Genomic DNA, 8076 nt, shown 5'->3' on the forward strand with positions numbered 1-8076 from the left:
CACGAGCTGCCCAGGAAGCTCCCCGGGTTCCTGCTCGCCCAGCACTGACGGTGCTCTCCCTCCAGCCAAGAGCTCTGGAGGGACGCTCCCCAGCACCGAGGTTATTAACGAGCAGTGAACCTTTAATTGCTCCCTGCTCACGCTGACCTGCTGGCCCTGGGACACAGCCGAGCCCAGCTGAGGATGCTTTTGCTGCAGCCTTGCTCCAGCCAGAGGCGAGCCAAGGCTCCAGCAGAGCCGCCGAGCCCCGCACGTACATTTTCAGTTTATTCCCTCACTCTTATTCGCTGGTGGTTTTTCTCTTTTCGCCTCCTTCTCCCAGGGAAAACTTAATAAATCTTTGAAATCATCAAAAAGAAACGCAGCTCGGATGCTCGGAGAGCGCAGTTAAGTTGCTCCCTGGCAGCGTAAAGCCGGGCTGTGAACCAGCCATTTCCGTGCCGTAACGCAGGACGAAAACAGGAGCCTGGGAGGAGAGGGAGCAGGAACGGGCTCCCCTCAGCCCCATCTCAGCCTCCCCATGCTCAGGGCTGAAGCATTTGGGAAGCCCAACCTGTGCAAGGCTTCTCCAGACCGCCAGGCACTGTCACCATACCTGTCACCTCCTGTGTCCCCAAGCTGTGCCAGGCACACAGCGAGGCCACAGGCTCCACGAGCCCTAGTAAGGGACAGGCAGGCACAGCAAAGAACCCAGAGGGTGCCCATCTCCCTCCTTCCCCTCCCATTTTCTCCTTTAATACCATTTTATCTGAGGTTGGGGTGACAGGACCTGAGACCAAACATCCCTGGGGGATGACACTGGTGGCATTCACCCGGTGGCAGGACCAGGGGTGGGCACAGGTGGCACCAGGGCAAAAAGCAGCCCCCGGAGGAGCAATGTGGCTGCTGGAGATGCCATGGGACACAGCTCCTGCAGCACCCCCAGGAGTACAGGACTCTCCCCCTGCTGCAGTGGCTGGCAACGGAGCGAATTGCCAAGCACGTCGCCAAGCCCTTGATTGACTCTCCGAAGCCTCCTGCTTTTTATGCCTTGCTTTATTAGCACTGCCTCGGAGCAGATCACAATTAGGAGTATATTAGCGATAAAAAAGGCAGGCAGAGCTCACCCCCAGCACTGCAGCAGCACCAGCACCGGTCCTGGCCACCTTCACCCGCCTATATTGATCACCCTGCCAGCTCATTTCAATAATTAGGGCCAGATGGAGCCCATTTGGATGTTTAAGGAAACAACCCCAGGAGCATCCCTGGAGCTGTTGGTTGGGGCAGAGGGGTGCAGCCGCCTTTTGCTGTCAGATCTTCCTCCCACTGTCACTTCCCACCGTGTTGCATCCCTGAGCAGATCAGGGGCAGGCAGCAGCATTAACGCTCCTATTTATACAGAAATAATTGCTGGCGTGCACCATCCCTTATACAAACAGCACTACAGCCACGAGCCCGCTGGCAGCACAGAAATGAGGCTGGCAACGCATTTCCAGCGTGGTGCTGGCGGGGCAGGAGCCTTAAGCACGGAGGAATGGATCCGCTGGGGTGAAGCTGGATGGGGCAAGCAGAGCCCCTCAGCGCAGCCCCGGTCCTGGTGGCTTCCCCACCCGTGGGGCCGGAGGTGAGCACCGCCAGATGATCCTAACATTTTTTTTTCCAAGCGTGCGTCACGGCAAGCTCACGGTCTGCAGGTGTTTGTTGTCCGGGAGCAGCAGTCGAGCCCCGTCGGGTTTATTTATGCATACTTCCCGTACCTGGAAGTCACTATTTACACGAGCCCGGCGTTCCCATGCGCTCGGGTTGTGCCGGAGCCAGCCCTCGAGCCGCAGCCTGACAGCTGTCCTGCAGCTGGCTGCCTGGCCGGGAGGCCCTGGATCCTGTGGCCCCTCGCAGGTTTTATTCACCCCTCCATGCCTTGGGAGGGGGTCTGCATCCAACTCGAGCATCAGCCTTCCTCCCTGCCCAGCCCTGAGGAAGATGAAGGGGCAAAGCTCGCCCCACGTGGCACCAAAGCTTTACATTTAGGGCAGGAATCCCAACTGGCTGTGGGGGATAGCAGCACCGCAGTGCTGAGCAGCATCAAGCTACGGCCACTGCATGGTGCCAGCCATGGGTGGCCTTGCAGGGACATCCTTGACTCCCTGACACAGAGCACGGGCACAAACCCAGCCCTCAGCACCTCATTCTCTGCTCCTCGTCCTTTTGCACATACCTGAGTGCTCGCTGCCCTGCCTAGTATTTCTTCCAGCCCCTATCACACCAGCTTGCTCTCACTGATATTTTTTTACTGTGTCCTTCTCTATTAGTCACAGGAATTAGGAAAGACAGTTGGTATTTCATCATTAGATGTATCGCATCCAATAAATTGATCATTATTCTCTGCTGATTAGCAGCTCAGTTTCCATCAGTTTAGAGCAGTTATGCTTTTTTTCCTCTCTTCAAGCAGCAGCACGGTTTCTCTTCAGATCTGTTCTAATCAAAGGATTAGAGCTCTGCAAATGTCCTTTGCATACGCAGGAAGGTTTTTCTCCCTCTCGGAGCGAGCACGCTTTGAAGCCCTGCCTCCCAGCCCCGCACGCCGGCCGTACCTGACCTGCTTTAATTTTAGCCTCGCCTCTATCTGCCGCCAGCTCATTTATTTGGAGCAGAGCTCTCGGTCTCTCAGCTGTGGGGCAGCTTGGATGCTCTCTTTATGATCGCCAAGCCCCCCGAGCTCACCACGAGACGCCCCCCATGCAGGCACCGCTGCCCTCCGAATGCAGCAGGGTCCCCGTGGCCCCATCCCGCAGCGCAGGTGCCAGCATTTGGGGCATTACATCCACGGCTTCCCAGGCTAAAATAAGCACAACGGCTGGGAGTTATCATCTCTTAGACCCTGGAAGTCAGCCCCACCTGCATCCAGGCTCAGCTGCAGGGTGATGCCTGGGGGGTTCACAGCCCCCTCCGCCCTGTGATCTTTGGGATTTGGCTCTGCTCAGGGGGTCTTCCAGCTCTTCCCATGCTTCTGAGCCATTTGGGAACGTGGCTGAGAAGCAATTTGGAGTCTCTGGAGATGGGACCAGACTTGGCATTGAAGGCGGAGGGGTGAGCCCACCACCCAGGGGGTGGAAAAGCAGCGTCTCTATGCGCTGCTGCTCCTGCTGTGCCCGGGTCAGGAGAGGACCTGCAGCCCCGCGTCCTTGCACCCAGCACCCCGGGGCCATGCAGAGGCTGGGGAAGCACCTGGAGAGGAGCTGCTGGAGGCTTGGGGCAGGAGGCCCCATGGGGAGCAGCCAGCCCCAGCCCCGAGCTGCTGCCAGCTGCACCAGGCAGCCATTTCGGGTGGCTTCTGCAAGGCGCTGGGCTGTGCTGTGCATTCTGGAGTGCCATCTGCTGGCACCTGGCCCCACCGAGATGTCCCCAAAATCAGCCAGAGCACAGGGGAACCAAAGGACAGAACCTCCGTGGGGAGCCCCAGACCTTGCTGCATCCCAAAAACCAGCCCGGGGAGCCACAGGCAGCCCCAGTGCCCCCCTCACCTCCCCATAAAGGCAGTTTTTTGTTTTTTTGTTTTTTTAAACATGATGCCCAGACCCACAACACTTCCTCCATTCTGCCACCCTGGCCAGCACATGCCCATCTGTTTTGGAGAAAATAGCCATGCAGCAATCCCACGAACTTCCATCCCCCTGCCAGCCTCCAGTGATGCGCTATTGGGGCTGGAATGTTAATTGCCCAATTCCTCAATTTTTTTTTTTATTTATTTACCAGCACAGCACACGGCTCTGTGGCTGGGGGATGGTGTCATTATCATTTCACATACGTTAGCTTTAAATCCCCAATAATCCCCCCCGACCGGAGCCCATTCCAAGTGAGCAGTGAAATCCAATTTCGGATCCCCTTCTCGCCGGCTGCGCAGCTGGAGCCTCCTTGGCGAGGGCACAGAAATCCCTTGCAGCATCCTCACCCCCCTGCAGCTGCCCCGGGGAGACCTTCCCCAAGAACAGCACCGAGGCCGGATTCAAAGCAGACCCCAGGAACGAGGAGGGCAGAGGCAGCGAGGCCAGGAGGGGAGGCTGCCCCCATAAGCAGCAGGAGCAGGGCTTTCCTCGCCCCGTGCTGCCCTCCGGGGAGGCCACCGATTAAAGCTGCCACTCGCATCGATCCAGCAGCCTGCCAGGCAGGGGAAGGGAGGGCTGCCCTGCCAACACGTGCAGGGAATCTGAGGGAGAAGGAGCCTGCAGCATGTCAGGAATCTTTCTGTCCCCTCCCCAGAAACTAAGCTGGCATCCCTGGCTTCCCTGGGATGGCGTTCGCCTTGCAGGTCCCACATCACCAGCTGCAAAACGCCAGGAGCAGGGAGCAAGAGAGGGCAGGAGGGGGTTAGGAGGGGCAGGATGATGGCCCCGGCCCACCAGAGAGCACAGGCTGCCTCGCATCTCTAGTCATTTTGGTCTTTCCTCACATTTCCCAACTAAGGAAGCCTTTTGAGCTTCCCCCATGAACAATTCCCCTCCCACCGCTCTCCCCCAAGCATGTGCCACACTTACAGGGGCACTGGTGGGAGCCACGCACTCCGAGAGCAGCCCCCATCCCCTCACCCCGCACATCCTGGCAACACAAGAAACGCTTCAGGAATGCACCCAGCCCTTTTAACAAATGTGGAATAAGAATAACGATGACCTGAGGAAGAATTGAGAAGTGTGATGTGCCTCCAGCACCACCCTGATGGTGGCACCGCTTTTGGGGAGCCCCCAGGCACACCCCATGGTGCCAACAGCCCCGCGTGCCATGCTCACAGCCCACCCTGCCTGGGGGAGCTCCTCAGGGGTGAGCAGACCCCGGTACCCCCCCCGGCACTGGCTCAGCTGCTGAATGCCTGCTGGGGAATAAAGCAGAAGCCTCACTCCAGGTACCCAGCGGGTGGGTCGGTGGCACAGGGAGCACCGAGGAGCTGATGGGAAGAGGCTGGAGACACAAGCACATCCTCGAGGAGCCCACCAGAGGACAGAGATGCCACCAGGAGCGAGGCTCTCGTTACTATGGCAATTAGCACAGCCTCCCAGACCCCATTGTGTGCCACGGGATGGGGGCAGGCGAGGTGCAGAGCCCCCCGTGCCACCTCTGGCACTGTGCTCAGCTCCAGCCCCCTGCACAGCCCGGCACAGAGCCCCCCACTGACGGGCAGGTTTAATTGAATGTTGCTGCCTTTACGTTTCCCTTTCCGGCAAATAAAACCAGAGCAAGATAAAAATATATGATGCTTAAAGGGGACACCACCAAGGCGCTTTTATCGGTTTAATTTGCCTCTTACTCCGTCTGTTTGTGACGCTGGCTCACAAAATAGCATTTTTCCCCTGGCTGAATTCTGTCATTTTTCCAGCTGGCAGCTGCTGACCCAGGGCCCTCTCCCTCCTCAGCGCCCCACGCAAGGCACCAGGTCCTGCACGCAGAGCCCAGGGGTAACCCACATAAATCACAACGGGGAGACAGCACCACAAGAACCGCACTTTGCCTTGGGAAGCTTCCCCATCAGGCACCAAATTTTGGCCAAACGGGGCAAATCCAAGGGCGCAGAGGTACTGTGCCTCTCAGCGGGATGCTGAGCACTGCTCTGGGGGTAGGACACAACAAGGGTCCCTCAGGCAGGAGCTGCCCCTACTGGGCTAGGGAAGAAAAACACCATTTGTCCTGCTCTTGTGATCATTATGGCAAGCCTGGAGGTTTAATTTATACCCCAGCTCCCAGAATTAACAGCTGGAAAGAGAATATTAGCTTTCAGTTAAAAGCTGGGGATTTTTAGCCCCAGCGCATGAGAAATCCCAGCTACTCTGCCCCATTAATTTTGGGGGAATTTACAGCCACCCGGACCCAGGAGTGGGAATCCCAAGTGCTGCTTCCCTGCTGGGTTTGCTTGATGTGCTGAACGAATGCAGCGTGGGGAAGGGTCTCTCGGAGCCCAGAAACATCTGTGCCACCACCTCCCTACACCTTTCCCTTCCTCATCCTCCCAAAGGAGGATGGGTGCTGCAGAAGGGAGAACCCCCCCCCCCCAACAAAGCCAGGCCAGGAGGTGTCACCTCCCCCCGGGACAAGCCGCAGGGACACCCCCCGCCTGCAGCAGCCCCCTGCCCACCTCGGCCGGGGGGTCCCCAGCTCCTGTCCCCGCAGCCGCGGTGCGCTGGTGCCACCTCCTGGGCGCGCCATGGGGACGGCACCGGCACCCTCCTCTTCCTCGCTGCCCCCGAGCAGCGGCTCCCCCCGGCCCAGAGCCCCCCCCCAAGACCCTTGGGAAGGGCTTTAGGAGGCTGGGGGCTGGCTGGTGCTTGGGGCAAGGAGAGGCTTCCCCGCCGGGAGCAGCTCCCCAGGAATATACGGCTCAGCATTCACCCAGGGTGGAAATGTGGGCACCTCCCTGAGCCTGCTGGCACCACAGCACAGCTCAGCTCCTCTTCCAAAGCACCCTAAATCCAGGCTAAAAAGAAATGGGCTTTACCGATTTCCTTTTTAGTGCTGGGAGTGATGTGTTCGGTGCTCAGGGAAGAGAAAAGTGTTTTAGTTGAGGGGAAGCACAGCCACAGCACTCCCAGCCCCAGCAGTGCAGGTGAAGCCCATCTCACACCAAACCCCATGCCCAAAGCACAAGGAAATCAGGAGGCTTTCTGCCCCATCACAGCTGCTGGGGGTCACTCCAGCTCAGTGCCTTTTTGGGGCTTCAAAACAAGCCCCCATGCCAGCAGACACACGGGGGAACATCCCAAGGCAGTGCCAAACCACAGCCAGGAGGTGTTTGCTCACCGTGCTGCCAGCAACTCCTGAGCCCCATCCTGGCCCTCCAAGGGCAAGGGCAAGGCTCAAAAGCCAGTAGCAGGCACCGCTCCCCAGCCCAGGCACCTCCCCTGGGGGCAGGACCCCACTGCACGGCACCTGAGATGGGCAGGATACAGCCCAGAGCCACAGCACACCTACCCCTGGTGAAGAGAAGCAAAGGCTGAAGGCACCTGAGCTTAAATACACGCAAGGCTGAGACCCCAGGTGGGGTTGGTCAGGGCAATTAGCACCTCAGGGTGCTCTCCGGGCCCTGAAGCTTTCTGGGGAGCTGTTTCTGACCCACACAGCTTCCAAACCCACAGCCCTCAAATCCCCACAGCACCTTTTTCCTCACCAGCCTCCCTCGCCCTGCGATGGGAGCCGCCAGCCTCACGGAGCAAGTCGCGCCCCAGTCCCCGGGGGAGCCCCCCACCCAAACCCTTGCACACCTGCCCAGATGTTGCAAGCTGCCCATCGCTTTCTCTCTGAGCAGGTAGCTGAAATATTCCTGGCCTGGGTCAAAGAAACCCTCGCTGATGTCCTGCTCCTGGGCAAATGGGACTGTGGCCATGCTGCACGGCGGGGAGGTGCCCGCAGCTGGCACCACGCAGCGCTCCAGGCCCCTCCAGCAGCCCCCGTCCTGACATCCTTTCGGCCAGGTTGGACCCAAACACGGTGGTTTGGTTCCTATTAAATCGTGGGAGCGCTTGGGAAGGCAGCTGCTGAGCAGCTAAGTCCCAGCAGCATTGCTGAATGCGCTCCCTGCTGCCAGCACCGGATGGGACACCCCGGCCAAGGGCCGGCGGCGCGCTCCAAGCACCGCTCGCTGCTCTCCCCCCCGCAGCTGGCTCAGCAGGGCTTTATTCCCTGCTACAGCCCTGCACGGTGCAAGCTCGGGGCTCCGTGGCAAGGACAGGAGCTGGGGCCCCGCTGGGTGCCCCTGCCCTGCCCAAACATCACATGGGTTGGGTCCCCCAGAGCCCCGACCCTGCTGGGTGCCGCTTCCCCAGAGCCACCCTGCACCGGCTGTGCCATCGCCTTGGCCAGGTGCTGGCTGGGGAAGGGGAGAAGGAGGGCTCGGAGGGATGCATCCTGGAGCTGCCATGAGTACTGATGGAGATGGACGAGCCCTGAGCACGTCGTCCCTCCATCAGTCCCAAAACCTGAGGGGGAAAGCTGGGGACTGGAGGGAGCGAAGCGAGGCAGAGCTCCTGGCAGAGCCGGAGATAAAAGGCAGGAAGGGGAATACTTGGCAAAATTGAATCTGTACAAATCAGCAAGTCTGGCTAATATGTAACCCACAGA

The sequence above is a fragment of the Aythya fuligula genome, chromosome 11 (genome assembly GCF_009819795.1).
Source record: "Aythya fuligula isolate bAytFul2 chromosome 11, bAytFul2.pri, whole genome shotgun sequence".
In the NCBI taxonomy this organism is placed as follows: Eukaryota; Metazoa; Chordata; class Aves; order Anseriformes; family Anatidae; genus Aythya; species Aythya fuligula.